A 16,563-nucleotide genomic window follows, 5' to 3' on the forward strand; every position below is an offset into this window, starting at 1 on the left:
TCGATTTTGGAACTGAATAGGGGCTGATGGCTTAGGGTCTGAGGAGACACTTCTATCAAGCTCCTCATCCAAATCAGATGGTAGATCTTGGCATCATTCTCCATATTCTGTTTCAGATTCAGATATCACATCTGGACACTTATAGTTTGTTTCATTCAATGACACGATCTGTTCTCAGAACCTTCCCTCAGTCCCTGGTGTTGTCTTTTCTATCCTTTCTGGCCTTCTATAATTGCTTGGTTAGTTTGGAAGAAAATGCCTGAAAATACACTCTAAATAAGGCAGTATATGTGCCTCTTTCCTCAGGTTCCTCTTCTATGAGGTTCTAATCTTAGCTTACAAGGTGGGACGAAGATACCAGGATCCAGAAGTTTCAGACCCAGGATATTTAACTAAATCAGAGTCCTTTGAGAAAGTAGTCGATTTCAGTCCATTTGGACTGATTTGGATTTCTGCACCAACCCATTCCACTCATCAATCCGCATACAGTATTGACTGCATGTAATTTGGATAGGTAATTTGTGATCAGTATCTCCTACCATTGGATAGGAATTATGTTAAGTAACAAATTCCAAATGCACAAGTTGACAAAAACATTAGATAATGAAGGCTAGTTTGTGACTTGGACTATACACCTTAACAAAGGCGTAAGAGGGAACAAGAATCCCATTTTCACACCTATGCTGCCTACTTGGATATTGGGCTCAGGTACACAGGAGAAAACAGAGCATCTTCCCAACCTGGAGTGCAGTGGGGAGGGAATGGAAGGACTCTTGGATCCACATTCCTCCATCTCCTCCCTCACTAACTGGCCAATGCACCTTTGCTGCTGCCATCAGTGTCATAAATTACTGCTGGAATAGCCCCTTACCCCTCCAAAATAAAAGTAGTGCTGACTAGCCTGAAAGCTGTTAATGTGTTCACTATATTGAACTATCATCTGTATATCATCAAATAAGTTTGACTGAAGTATTGAAATTTCACAGCATTTGTAACATCTGAAGGATTGTCCAGATGCATATGTATACCCTTTGTAATTACCATATTTCATCTGCTTCTCTATTCCAAATACTGAAGCACAGAATTTTCAAGGTGATGGAACAACTCAAGAATAACATAATGCAACTTTAAGAAAGATACTATGGATGATAAAGCATCATGCACTCACCGTGATAGGTGTCAAATACTAATTTGGTGTACTCTCTGTCACATAGTTTAGATGACTTGTTACAGTACAATAAACCAAACCAAAACCTGACTTTGGGAAAGCATCTGTTGTAGATTGAAAAGATGAGCTACACTCATACATGGGCATCTGTGAATACTACTGGTAAGGTGTAGGTCGTTTTGTCCAAGACTAAACATTGTTAAGAAGAAATTGTAAAAGAAATCACTAGTAAAAATGGGACATCATTTGCCAAAAGTTTTCCATAGTCCAGACAGGATACCATGCTTATTTGACTCCTAAATGGATTTAATCCTGACAGCAAAACAGTATTCAGTACAGATGTGAGTGCAAATGGATTGAGTACTTACTCAGATAATAATGGTGAAAGAACTATATTTTCATTTGCCTCATGGGTCGTAAATGACACTCAGAGAAAGGAGTCACAGAGAGGAAAAAATTGGCCTGCTATTGGAGAGTACAACATTTCTGTAACTACCTGCAGAGATGACCATATATTGTAAAGAGTGATCACTGCTGGCTAACTTAATTGTTTACTCCCAAAAGATCAGTGAAAGCCACTACTAGGATTGCTTGGTAGTCAACCAAACTAATTGAATTTATTCTCTATGATTAATGTTTACCTAGTGTGAATAACAATGCTATAGTTTATCTCTTTGTGAGTGTCACTAAAAAAATGACAGGCCATAACCCAGTTGATAATTGAAGACATAATTACATAGGCCCAAGAAAATTATGTCACCAAAACAATCTGAAGGATCATGTAAAATGCCCCACTTTACTGCACTGATATCCTAGGTAAGATCCCACTGATTACAAGGAAAATTGTTGTCTAGTGAAATACAGCCCTTTTGTGGTGTCTGAACTTCCAGTAAAAGGATGTCTGAACTATCATGCTGGTACCTGGACAGAGACATCTTGCCAAAATCCCTGGAGGCGTCTTTCATTTATCTTGCACAAGAAAGGACATACTGGCATCTCTCTCTCTCTCTCTCTCTCTCGGCATTGCTTGAGCAGGAATTCTGCATGCTATGAACTAGCAAGTAGAACATTAAATTTGCAAGTGTTTCCCTGTGCATTAGGTGACAAAATTCTAAAAGCAAAGTGTGTACAGCTTATCCCATTGGAACTGTTGACTTCTGGAAAAAAGTAATTTTTTTGAAAAAATAGGATTATCTGATGATTAGCCAGTAACTAGGTTGTATGCACTGATTATGGTAGATTGTTCAAAAAGGTATTCTCATCCTATAAAACAACAGAACCTTGTCTATAGCATTCTGTAATCAAATATTATCATGATTACTTAACCAAATGCAAAAGTCTAACAGTTCACTCAATTAACTCTGGTGTCAGTTATAGTGTACTGACACAGAACCCTGTTTGTATGATTGTTGTTTGCAATTTCTCACGTGTTTAAATTCATTAAACAATATACATTCTTACATTCTTTTAAAGCATTATCTTATTAGTGCAGTTCAGGAATCATAAAACCTACCATACTAAGTATCTATATACATACATCATAACATAAATAAATGTAATTATATAGTCCCTTTGTTCTTTTATGTTTATACACTCTACATAACATATTTAATGTATTTCTGAAAACTATGATATCAGTGATAAAGCTAGTTTATAGCTTCATAGAAAATGTATTGAAGTTATAAAAAATGTACTCAATTTTCATAACAATATGACAATGTGAACATTCATGTTCACATAGTATCCACATGCAATATGAACACTGAATATTAATATGAAATGAGAATTTATAAAATTGGCAATCAATGCAATGTTGAAAGAGTAACAACTTATATAATCAGTGTACATTTCAACATGTAAACAGGTTTTATATTATGAATTGCTTTGACATTTTCCTTAATATGCATTGGTTTACATTTTAAAATTTTGATATATTTAAAATGTAAATTGTATCACATTCATCCTGTTTCTTCTTTCAGATACACCAACTCCAATCACACACACACACACACACACACAATGTATTATTAATAATATCTTAAATGCAGAGGGCAGCGTTCATTCCAAAGGATCCAAGTGGGAAAACTCTCTGGATCAGAGTCTGCCAACTTTACTCGTGTTAAGCAACAACTTGTTCCTTGAAAAAGCCCAATGGCCTGGATTGAACTATGGTCCATATACTGGCATCAGCAGTGCCTGCAACAGGGAACTGCATAGTCAAGAATCTTTATTAGTGGGGAAGGATCTCCAGGAACATAACTCTTCTGAACCTGACTTCAGTATATAGCATTTATATGCTGAGTATGGTGCTGGGGAGGCAGTGTTTTCCCACAATCCAAGCTGGAAGGAGGCCTCACAGCTGGAGAAACTGAATGGATTATGAAGCCTAAAACAGTTTGCCAGATTAATAGCTAGGGCTATTAATGTCCCGATTTTATAGGAGCAGTCCCAATTTTTGGGGGGTTTACTTATATAGTCACCCATTACCCCCCACTCCCTGTCCTGATTTTTCACACTTGCTATCTGGTCACACTATTAATAACCTCAACATGGCACTTTCAGCCAGGGCTCTTAACCAGGATCCGTTAGCCTGAATTGCACCCTGGGACTGGGAGAAGCTGCAGAGAGGACACCACTATCCCTCTGTGTACCCCTCCGCCCCGCTCCGCCACCAAGACAAAAGACCAGAATACCACCCCACTTTTCACAGAGTATAATTTGGCTGCAGTTAGAACTGGGTGAAATGTTCCTAGAAAAAATATTTTCCACTAGAAAAATGTCATTTTAATAAATATGTTTTTTGTGTGTGTGAAATTGGATCAATTTTGACAAAAATTAGTTTTGAAAAAATTTGAAAGAAAAACATTTTGAATAATTCATTAAGTCTCATTTCAGTTTTTTGGAATGCAAAGGTTGAATTTTTCATTTCCAAACCATAAAATTTGCTTAAATGTTTAAGCTATATATAAAGTTATACATAAAACCTTTTTTTAAAAATGATCAAAATTTTGGTCCTGCTAGTGAAAGCAGGGGGCTGGACTCTATGACCTTTCAAGGTCCCTTCCAGTTCTGGGAGATAGGTATACCTCCAATTATTATTATTATTATTATTATTATTGTTCAATATTAATAATATAATGAAATATTTTGATCAAAACAAAGAATTTTGATTAAACCAAAACCATTTTCAGGGCAATTCCATTGTGCAAACGATTAGAATTTTTGGCTTTTTGTCCAGATTCAGGATGGTTTGGTGTTTTTGTTTGTTTCTTTTGTTTTTTGTTTGTTTTTATCTCAATTTATGTATGTATTTATTTAGTGTGTGTGTGTGTGTGTGTGTGTGTGTGTGTGTGTGTGTGTGTGTGTGTGTGTGTGAGAGATGGAAAATCAGTTTTCTGACCAGGTCTACCTGCAGTGACTCCCCAGTAGAAGGCGTAGGAGTCGAGCATATGTTGAGAGCTGCTGGGAGGAAAGCTAGCTCATTTGCATAATTTACTTACAAATCTTCATTTCTCTAGCAGTTCTAAAGGACCCTTTTTCTATCTCCTCCTCCCAAGCAGTGAGTCAACTTTCAACAGGCCTGCTGCACAGCCAATTTAGGTAATAAACCAGAGTTTGGCTTTGGCAAAGTGTACTGAAATCCCTTCATCCATCACTTGAAATGCAGCCAGTTGTGATGGAGAACGTGGAAACTAATCGTGCTTAGCAATGCTATGCTGCTTTCAGATTAGAAAGAGAACAGTTTACTCTAGGCAAAACCTAAACCCCCTCCTCTTGCAAAATGCATCATTTGCCCTCTAATGTTCACCAGCAACTGTATGTGGCAGTTGCTTGGCAGTGGGGCTCTTTATAATGCCATTGAATGGCAACACTAGCAGTTTAGTTCTTTCTAACACCTGGCTGGGGCAGTGGGTCAGGACTGCTGACTCAGAGGGTAGTACAAGGGTGGGATCCAGGAATTCCTGAGTTCTAGTTCTATCGCTCTTACTGACATGCTGTGCGGGCTTTGGCAAATCAATATGGCTCTATGCCTCAGTTTCCCCAGGGTCAAAAGCAGTAAAAACATTTACTTACGTACATGGCAGATACAAAAGTCTTTATAATCTTAGCTAATCCTTACACTGAAGACATGAATTATTAGCCTTACACTGAAGCTGTGTCATATAAGTGTTAATAATTATTATTATTATCGTCAAATGTGTGGATGTCAATATATTTAAAAAAGGTAAATATTTTAATGGCGTGTGACAACCTTTGTCTTGTGCTCACGTCTATTACAATGCTTCCTCATTACTTGGCAATTAATGCCTATGAATTTAATATTCTATTTTACAAGTGCATTGCTACTATAAGCTATGTGTTTAATATTAAACTTACAATAACACTCACCATTGGTTTCCAAAAATGTTGCAGAGAAGCAAGAACTGAACTTCACTATTCTGGCAAATGATCCACTGTTATTAACTCTGTCATAACAAGTGCCACATTACTGAAATCTGATATCATTTATGGGTTGCTTTACCACAGTAACAAGCAGTATGACTTGCAGAGCTGTTCAGAAAACAGAATTCCCATCACTCAGTGAATTCTGATATTCAACATTTGTTTTCTCTCCAAAACAGGATGAAAAGTCTAAACATTGAAAACTTTCACAGAAGGTAAAGTTCTGAAAAATTTCTATTTGGAAATGAAAAATTTCAACACTTTTAATGAGAATGGTTCAGCATTTGAAATGTTGATGCTCGAAACAAAGCATTTCAATTTGAATTTTCCTATAAAAATTGGGAAAATGTAGTTAAATTAGACATTTTCCCACAAATAATTTTGATTTTCATTAAATCCCATATCTGGCCACAATTTTTTTGGTGGTAAAAGTTTGATTATATCTCATGATTTGTATTTAATTACAATAGGTTGAGTAGTCAGTGATTGCAATGGGTTAATGTGCCCATCTTTGTTACAGTGACAAAACAAAATAAGGCTATGGGACCTAAATGACTCTGGTGGCCACAGATCCAAATCCAGGGTGGGGTGGAGAAGTACCTCTTCCAGACTATGGTGTGGGAGTGAAAGGATGAGGAATGTGGACAAAACAGTTACACACTGGAGCCTTTCCCTCTCTGCATGCCATGGAGTGGTGCTGTTGGGATTGAAATGTTCCATATTATCCATACTTAAGAAGAGCCACTGTCTAAAATCCACCACAAAATAAACACTACCCCAGAAAATAGGCTGGTATAGCAGCTGAAGAAAGGCTGTGTGTGTTTTGATGGCTTGAATTTTTCTGTGAAATAAAATTGCGCACTCATGATATCCATCTAATCCATCCATCCATCTCTAATTTACAGAGACTTTCTAAGGAATGAAAAAATTTCAGGTGGAAATCTGAATAGCTGTAGCAGTCTTTCAATAACTATGGACAGAGCCATGATAATCCATTTCAAAGAGGATAGAGCCATTATTGATTGTAATTATCATGACACCCGAGTCCACATTTGTGAAAGAATTATTAATAGCATCACCAATGTGCAAAGGTTTTGTTAATCGAGTGATCTTGTATTAGTAACTCTTGATCAGTTTTTGTGACTCTTAATATAAAGCTCCCCTTCTGTTTCACTTCAGAAACTTTCAAAATAATAATTAAAATAAAACTCTCCTTATTATCACAGAGACTAATAAGGAATGAAGAATTAAGAGGAAGACACCGTCACCCTTCTCGGTGTTTTTGGGTCCAAAACCATGGCTGACTTACTTGAAAAATGTCAGTGTTATATACCGAAATAGCCTGCTGCCAAATAAAATATATGCAACAGGATTTATAGCAAGAGCTTAAGGAAGGGGCCTTGAAGTCTCCTTTTTCTTAATAGCATGTGTGTGCTTGAATCTTTTTATTTATTTTTTACAGCTGTGGCGCTGAGCATCTGAACCTGGGCACTCACTGGTCCTTGTTCCTTTTATGCTAAGTTCAAGGAGAGAGAACCTAGTGGTGAAGGGGTTTGGAATGTTTTTCCCCAGCCTCTCCTTCTGCAACACCATTTGTTATTTTATTTACAATTCATTTTATTCAATATATTACCACATATGCAATGTGTTGCCTTAAACTGATGTGGCATTGATCTTAAATGGTGCAGAATGAAAAGATAATGAATGAATGTCCTACAAAGATTAAAATCATTTGACCATTGAAATGTCTGAGCGCTTGTCTACACAGTGCTTTAGCCTGCACCAGTGGGGTATAAATTTCAGTCTACACTAGCATGTTGTAAACTAATTGGCCCATGTTAACTTGAAACGGGACTGCATTAACATACACTAGGGAACTTTTAGTGCATGCCAGCAAAGTCCACATAGGCCAGTTAGTACATGATGTGCTAGCGCAGACTACACTGTATACCTCTGTAGTGTGGAGTAATGCACCATGTAGACAAGCCCTTAAATCACAAGCCGCTATGTAGGTCCCTACTGCAGCTCTGTAATGTAAGTATCTTCTCTCTTGTTTCTTGGTTTTCTAGTGTTTTTAAAAAAAATATTTTCAACAGTTTCATTTTGTCTGGGGTCATGAGACTCTTGAACCAGTTCTATCAGTTGCTCATCTTATGGGCATTATTCCTAGTGACAGTGTCTGACTCACTTTTCATCCTTTTTTCCCCAATGAGATAGTAAACAACATTTGCCCTCATTTTCTCATCTTTGTCACTGATGGTCAACTCTGTATACAGAAGCAGCAAAGAATCCTGTGGCACCTTATAGACTAACAGACGTTTTGGAGCATGAGCTTTCGTGGGTGAATACCCACTTCCTCAGATGCATGTAATGCATGTATACAGACTCAATTCTTTCTTTCACTGCTTCCATGCTTGTGCAAGATTTTTGGTCTGGAAATCCAGCATTCCTGGTGATCCAAGTTACTCCATGGTGCCTGTTTTCTCTTTTTTTAGGTGGTGTTTTGTTTGCCTGTTAATGACAGACATTTCCTTGCTGCGTTCTCATTAGACTGATCGCTGCCACTATGTTTCAAGTATTGTATGTTGAATAATGACATGAAAGGACACCATATTTGTACAGCTAATCTGGCTCTTTATTAAAAAAACTGTTTACAGAGATGCTGCAACTACTGCTAGCATTTTAGTCAGGTGCACATAGACTGATTTCCTGATGCCTCCTCCAAATTCTTCCTTCTTGCAACCTGTCCTCCTCCCTCCAAGTTCCACACAGGTTAACAAAAAAGCTGCACTTGCCTTCCTGAGGGAGGAGCTGCAGCTGTATGCCAGTGAAGGTAAGGCTTGATGGTTGGATGCAAAACTGCAGGCCTGTAATGGAAGAAGAAATGGAATCTAGAGGGAAGATTCTGCAGCATTGACTGAGGAAAACCAGCTCTTTGAAAGAATGAGATGAGCGAGGCTGGAACCTTGCAGCCATTCTTAAGTAAAAAGCTAAATGGAGGGGGAGGACATACAATTTTAAAGCTTATGGTAGTGGCTCCCAACCTTTTTGAATGAAACTCTCTTCTCCACCTTCTGTCTGGTAACTCCAGTGGCTTTTCCAATTCCCCTGACTAACCAGAAGATTACATGCTGTGCAGCGGGGGTGTGGGACCTTTATTGGTGCCACCTGAGCTGAGTGCAGGGGAACAGAAAAGATGAGCAAGGAGTAGCCTAAGAACTCTGTATCTATAAACTATTCCCATAACCAGCTACATTTGGGGCCAAAATGGCCAGTAGAGATGGAAGGTAGTAGGGTTGTAGAGTGTGCGTTACAGTACACAGCTGTACCCATTTATGCTGGCAGAAATTGTACTGATTATCCAAAGTAAAGCCCTGGAATCTCTCAGAAATGTCCAACCCATTGCTTCTGAAAGACATCTCTGCCTGTACTGGCTGGTGAACTCTTGGCCCTTGTGATAAGTGAGAAAGCCTCAACTATCCTTTGGCAGCTTCAGACCAGTTCATGGCAGTGAAGCAATGATCCTTCCATACTGATACTTTTAGGTCTCTCTCTAGCCTCTAACAGTATTGAGCATACAATACTGGTGACGTATATAAGACCTTGCAAGACTGAACTGGGCAGCACTACACTGGATCCATTCATTAGTCTTAGCCATAATCCAGAGAATCATAGCAGGCATTTGCCCATCATCATCCAAGAATCTATTTGTTGAATCACTCCTCTTTAACATCAGAGTGAGACCACTTAAGGAGATCATGAGATTCCAAAGGCCCAAGTTTCACGAATATGTGGATGATATTCACCTGTATGTTTCTGATATAGCCTTCGCCATCACCAACATATTCCAACACCAAGAAAAGTTGACTCTAGCTCTATTCAGAAAAGACGAATAATGTTAACAGAAAGATTAAAAACCCTTGGAGGAACTGGTGAGCCATCTGGACACCATTGTCTGTGGAAGGATCAGACCAGAAATGTTTAACGTTGCGGGAAACCTCAGTGTCAAGATAGCCAAGCAGATTCCCACAGTAGTGAACAAGGATTTTTTTAATCTCCAATTGTCCAGGAAACCGTGACATCTCTCCTCTCGCTTGGGAACTAGCTACTCTTGTCTCCTCCAAGATAACCTCCTGAACTCTCAGCTGGGGGTTGACTGCAGTCACAAAAAAAGTTGAAATTGGTATAGTCTGCATTAGTGCACCTTGTCGCAACAAAAGCTAATGCAAACACATCACAGCTCTGCTTCAAGCAACCCAACTCCCCTGCTTGTTTCAGAAGAGAATTTAAAGTTCTGGGACCAGACCATGTGCTGTGTTTTTCAAGAGATGTAGCCTAGAAATGCAACTGAGAGTTTGAAGAGGGGGGCAAAGGTAGCTTGAAACCATCTTTGCACCTCTCTGATATGTGTCTTCTCTGGAGACTATGCTGACATACAGCAGCATCACCCAGCTACCTGTGGACAGTTTCGCAGCCCACAGATAGTGGCATACGGAACACTCTGGCCACTGCCATCCCCACTGCATAAAGAAGGCATAGATTTGGTGGGACTGGGACCTTCTTATTCCAACATGTATTGGGACTACAGAGATTAAATCACTGCATGTGATGGGATTCAGCATAAAGGACCTTGTGCCCCACTGCTACTAGGTGTGAGGTAAAAATGTAAGGTATAATCCATAGTGTCTTAGTATTAAGAGATATAAACACAGAGCCTGAGAGGTCCTGTGCTGGCTAGGCATGAATACTACCATCCAAGACTAAGTATCCCAGTGTGAAATCTGCAATGAATCTATAGGAAACTGCCTGCAAAAGAGACACTGAAACCACTGTGACACTACACCCCATATTCTTCATAGAGATGGTTATGATATGATTATGGTACAACTAAGATGTATTTTATGCAAGATAGGGCATGTAAGATATAATTGAAAAGGTTATGATTCACTGAATATGATTGTCCTATTTGTATTCATGTATCATTCTGGTATCTGAAGTTGGGAATATTGTCTATGCATCTATTACAAATGTGTTTACATCTAGGGACTGCCCACTAGGCAGAATGCAATCAGTTTAGATGGATGGCTGGGATGGGCCATTAGGGAGAACAGTAGGTCTTAGAAGAAGCTAATCTCCTACGGGGGAGCCTTCCTGAGAACACTACAAATAGCCTCCAAGTTATGTCTGCTATGACCCTACAGGGGCATGTGACCAAGTCACCTGATACTGGACTCCATCCTGGAATACCAGTGTTTTTCCACTGACTGGGCATGGGACTCAAGCATGGAGACAAAGGGTTCCCACCATATGCAAAAGCTATTTAAGGCAGGGGAGTGACATCATCATTGTTCTTCACTGATTCCCTGCCCAAAGAGAGTCCTGAGAACATCTGAGGAAGGGGGGCTGAACTGGGGGAAAGGACTGAACCCAAGGTAGAAGTATTTCTAGCCAGTGAAATGAATACCTGGGGTTTAAAGCTGCAAGCAAGTGCATCTTGTCCTTTAAGAAGCTCTGCAACTGGCTTACATCATCATTTAAGGTGAGAATTTACTACTCACATCCAATCTCTTTAGTATATTAAGCTTAGATTGTGTTTTTGTTTATCTGTGAGGTAACCTGCTTTGATCTGTTTGTTATCCCTTATAATCACTTAAAATCTATCTTTTGTAGTTAATAAACTTGTTTTTTTTTGTCTAAAACCAGTTTGTGGAAATCATATTTGGGGCAGAAAGCTGTTGCATATCTCTCTCCACATTAAGGGAGAGGGTGAATTATATGAGCTTACGCTGTACAGCCCTCTATGCAGCACAAGATGGTATAATTTGAGGTTGACCCTCCAGAGGGGAGTGTGCACCTGAGAAGCAAGTAAGTGTCCTAGCTGTATAGTCTTCCCATGCAGGGGCTGGTCAGAAAGCCTTCTGTGTATTATTACAGCTGGGTGCATCCCTACCTGTGTGCTGGTGAAAGTGTGAGACCAGGAGCATGTCTGCAGCTTGTCACAGCATTACATGGTGAGTGGGAGCCCAGACTGGTGGATCAGGAGGCTCAGTGGTTCCCCAGTTCCAGATGGCACCCTGGGGGGAACCCGTCACAACCACATGATATTCCAGATCAACCTTGCTCTAGGTTTGGAGCAGATCTCTGAATTAAAAAGAACAATGACCTATTATGGAGTATTCTGCTCAGATGTCACTTTGCTCAGTTTTCTGTGATTCCTGAAGAGTTAATAACACATAATAGCTCACAAGTGATTCATTTTGGCAATCATTTTTGACATATCATTTCAAGCACACTATGTCAAGCCCTTACTATGCACTGTCCAATAGTCTATCAAAAACGTATGTGCAAGTAGCAAATAAGTAGATTTTAAAAAAGAAAGAAAACACCCCAATGGGTTCAAGGGATCAATATTTAGTATTAGAATTGAAACTGATTGAGACATTCAAAATATTCAAATTTTGACACTTAAAAAACCTTAACTTTTCATGGAAAGCTTTCCTCATTTCTGTTAGGAAGTAGAAACACCGTTCGGAATACTTAGGAGCACTAGTTCAGAGACTTATGAGCAGGACAAAACTTTAGTACTAACATCTCACAGTCTTCTTGAGCTGAAGACAATCTTGACAGTTACAAGAGAAATGTGTATGTCAGGGAACTAGAACAGAAGAAGTACTACAAGTAGGGCACAGAGTTACCCACATTGCAAGTGGGAGAGAATGTTAGACTTGAAATGGACAAGAGGCTGGAAATCTGCCAAAGCAGCAGGGATGCCATCTGCAACAACGTTGTTTGTCACAACCATCTAAGACAGCTATACGAAACCCAGGAAGACACTGACTATTTCCTGAGGACATCCAATATATATTGAGAGTGTTTATGCCCTTTCAGAAGTCACTGAAAATGGAGAAGCGCCAGCTATAGCAGCAAACACAGCGTCCAAGGGATCAGATACACTGCAGTGACCAGTCCACAGCAGAAGAAATTGTCTTGAGAAAAAGAAAAGGCCATGTGGCCAGAAAGCCATTGAGCATCAGAGATAACAATTTCTGACAGGTGTCCAATACCTTGCCTTCTTTTTTCTACACTTTTCTGTTTGTGTATGTTATTAATTGATTACATTGGTTTCTGGTGCATGTCTTACCTGCATTTGATTTTCAAAAAGAAGACGAAAGAGGGTGGGGATGTAACAGTAGCTCCTACAGTGCATAGACACGACACTGATCATGTGACCCATATCATGTGACTAGGACCAGTATCTAGAAATAAGTCTTACCAGCACTCCTCCATGACATACCTTTATTACAGATAGCATCTTTGTTACTTACTAGTTTTTATAATGTAAATGCACACTAGTTTGTCCTAACATGATAAAGGAAGAAGGATCCTTCTAACATCTCTGTTCTAATAATCTTCTTCCAGAGAAAAAGAATAGGGCAAAAGCTTTAAAAACATTTATTGTCTAGCATGCAGTGTGTAATTTCTATAATTTATCACAAAAAAATCTGCCATATTGGTGTGTCTGATTTAATGCCTCAGAAGAGTAAGGTTACAAGGAATAGATGGCTAATTGGGTTAATTTAATAGCAGGTTAAATCTTTCTTTTATTTTGTGTTAGAGGAACTTTAAAAAATAGTGCAGTTTTCAAGTGATCTTGGAAATGTGTATATATATATATATATAGCATTCCTACTGCTAGGTTTATGGTGGGAGTTACTGGCACTCTTCCAGTTCACTGCATGAAAATCTAAGCTGCCTGGATAAGTGCAGAATTTAGCATTGGGTCTTAAGGTTTTGTCTGGCACATTGCCAAAGATGTTATGCATTTAGCTCGGAAATTGCCTAGAAGTTAATTGAGAGGAAAACATTAATATACATCCTCCCTCACCTTAAAAATGCTATGGATATGTCACTGATCTTGATATGAGCTGTATGTTTGCAGTAATCCTAAAATTGGTTAGATTGAGTTTTCAGGGTCTACATGCCCCTAGTCACTACTAATATTATTGCTCTCTTTCATATCTTTGTAATCTTCCTAGTCACGGTGTCCTTAGAAATATCCAGCAGCCAGGGCTATGATGTCACTACAATGAACAGAGATAAGGCTCAGCATTAGTCTAACAATTCTGTGGTCCTACCACAGACAACGCTACATTAATTTTACCCTCAAAGCCTTACCTTCCTGCTTAATGCAACCAAACAGCTTATGGAATGACCTCTTTGCCCACTCTGGCCACAGCCTAGAAAATCCTAGAAGTTCTGATTACAGTGTGTGTCTTTACTGAAACCCTCAACTGTTACTGCATTTAAAATTCTTCAAAATAGCAAAATAACTTTTGCATCCAGTGAAACTGACCCCATGTAACCCCACTATGCGGTATAACCTAATATGGGACATTGTGAATTTAATACGATTCTACCAGTTCACACACTGTACTAGACTTCTATGCTTTAGCAACTCTATGTTTGCCAGAAAGCAAGTGTATTTAATCTTGGTAAGTCAGTGTTCCTAAACAGTTTTGAGCCAGCCTACAGCAGTGAAGCTTCAGTGAAGCACATCTGTAAGCAGGCTTCTGATCATTTTGTCCAATACCTATTGCTTCCTCTCAGGATAAGGAGATTGGGGGGTCGGAGGGGGGGGAGACTAGAGAGATATAAGAAACAAAAATGGGGCTTACATACAAGGAAATAAGGAAAAATGTTATCTTTCAATCCAGACTGGCTGCGTCTTCCACATTTACTGTATGCCCTTGATGCACTGAGTTTGCGGAGACAAGAGCAAAGTGGAAACAATGATATTTTGCTACTGTATGAATTCCCTCTCCCTGCACTTAATCCTGTTCTTATTGGGGTCTTGTGCTGAAAGCTGATAATTTTGGTGGGCCCTGAATAAAGCCAGTAGCTTGAATTCCTGCCACCAGCCCCTTTATAATGAATAGGCCTAATGAATGCTAGTGAGTGGTAGGAATCTGTGACCAGCTGCATCAATGCAGGTAATACAGCTCAGATTTAATTGGGAGCAGGTACTGGAAGGCTGTATTACTTTAATTGGTGAGGGGGTTTTCTAAATGGAAAGAACAAAGTATAATGGACAAATTGTGCTGTACAATAGCACTTAAGCTGGGATTGTATGCATTCGTTAATCTGTTGAGGAATGAGGCAATTCTAAACAATTTTCTCAGTGAAACCAACTCCAGAAAGCTTGTCCCTTTTGTTCTCTCTTGGGAAAATGCAAGTTTGAAACAGAAAATACCTTTACCAAGGCAATCATTTGCCACGTGTGGAAAGCGGATACAGCTGTAAACTATGAAAAAGGGATCTTTGTAGTACCATAAAGGATGGGAAAAGAGATAAAGCTGTGGATAAGAGTGGGCCTGTCACTGCATCCAAAGGAGGAATAAAGTGATGACATTTACAGTGACAGATGAGACTGTAAAGAGAACTCAGGACAATTTAGAGAGGGAAATTTGATATTTAAAAGAAAGGGCTCTGATAATTAAAAGTAGCATTACATTAAACTGTTATGCATGTCATTAGTGACAGAAGGGAACTGGTGCCTTTTGAAAAGTTAATGATTCAAACAGACCTGCTCCTGAAACTTTGTATTTAGTAAAGTTCACTTGAGCACAAACTATTTTATGCAACACAGGATTCATTTACTCCTTATTTTATAGGAAATAAGAACATTTTACAATAATGTGGAATATTCACTTTATATATCATAAGCCAATGTGTCTGTAATGGCAGTACTGTGTAAATTAAAAGTAGAGCTGAATATCCCAACATATGTAAATATTGTTGAATATGCTTATTCCATTGAATGTTAGGGAAAGAGTAGGTCACTTCATTGGGACACAAGCTGTCCCTGTCAATTGCTTTTTCTAGTTCATATAGGGCTAGGATTATTCAATCTAGGGACAACAGAATGTAGCTTAGAAAGTAAAGTACTTACAGGTTTGTGGTGCACCTACTAATGTGCAGTGCAGAACATGCAACCACATTTTATGACCGATATGTCCACAACGGGTTAAAAAAGCAATTGTAACTGAGTTCTACTAATAGTCTTTTGCTCTTGTATATTTCATTACAGGTGGGAAAACTAGGAGGATTGTATGTCCTTCAGAGTTCATGTGGGCCTGGCAGTGGGAGGAGAGAAACAAAACGAAGCATAAAGCAAGTGTTGAACGGGCTTTCCCAGGATCCCCAGGTGGGTTTCATGTATTGCCTAATGTTGAAAATGAGACAGATACAGCTTTCTACATTTGTTGTAAGGGCTGAATTATCTTACGTTTACTATTGTTCATGACAAAAGTAAATGCACAAAGCTACAGCTTATTTCAGAAAGTCTTTGTCAGGAGTCCTATTTTGTTTGCTTCTACATTTTCTCTTTTTTACAGATAAGTGCAGAATTTAGTCTCAAGCTTACAAAATATTTGCAAATCACAAAGTAAACTCTCATTTTTTTTTAAAAAAAGGACAGCAGTAGCATTATTAAATTCCAAAAGGGAAAATGAAATGAATACTTCTCATTTATCTGGAGACTGACTTTACAAACATTTTCATTGAAGCTTTCAGTGGGCACTCAGTGAATTGTAGCAAAGTTTTCCCTGAATGTGCCAGAGGTACATAATAAAATATGTAACCTAAAATCTATGCCTGCAAACAAAACATGACACTCAAGGAATAACTAGCTGATGGGCAGTTGTTTCATTATTTCATTGAAGGATATGATGCAGATAGACACAGAAGAGTGCAATTGGTGGTCATTAGGTTTAAAAATAAAACTGCTGATTTTTGTTTTTAATTTTTGCAGAAGTGGATATGTACAATCTACTTTGAAATCCTAAATTTGGAGAACTGCTAGTCATTATTAAAAAGACTAAGACTAGCTTTTTGCAATATGTCAGTTTTATTTTTATGGACAAAATAAAGGAATTTAATGCCACTTTGTCTTC

This window comes from Gopherus flavomarginatus, chromosome 1, assembly GCF_025201925.1.
Source record: "Gopherus flavomarginatus isolate rGopFla2 chromosome 1, rGopFla2.mat.asm, whole genome shotgun sequence".
NCBI lineage: Eukaryota > Metazoa > Chordata > Testudines > Testudinidae > Gopherus > Gopherus flavomarginatus.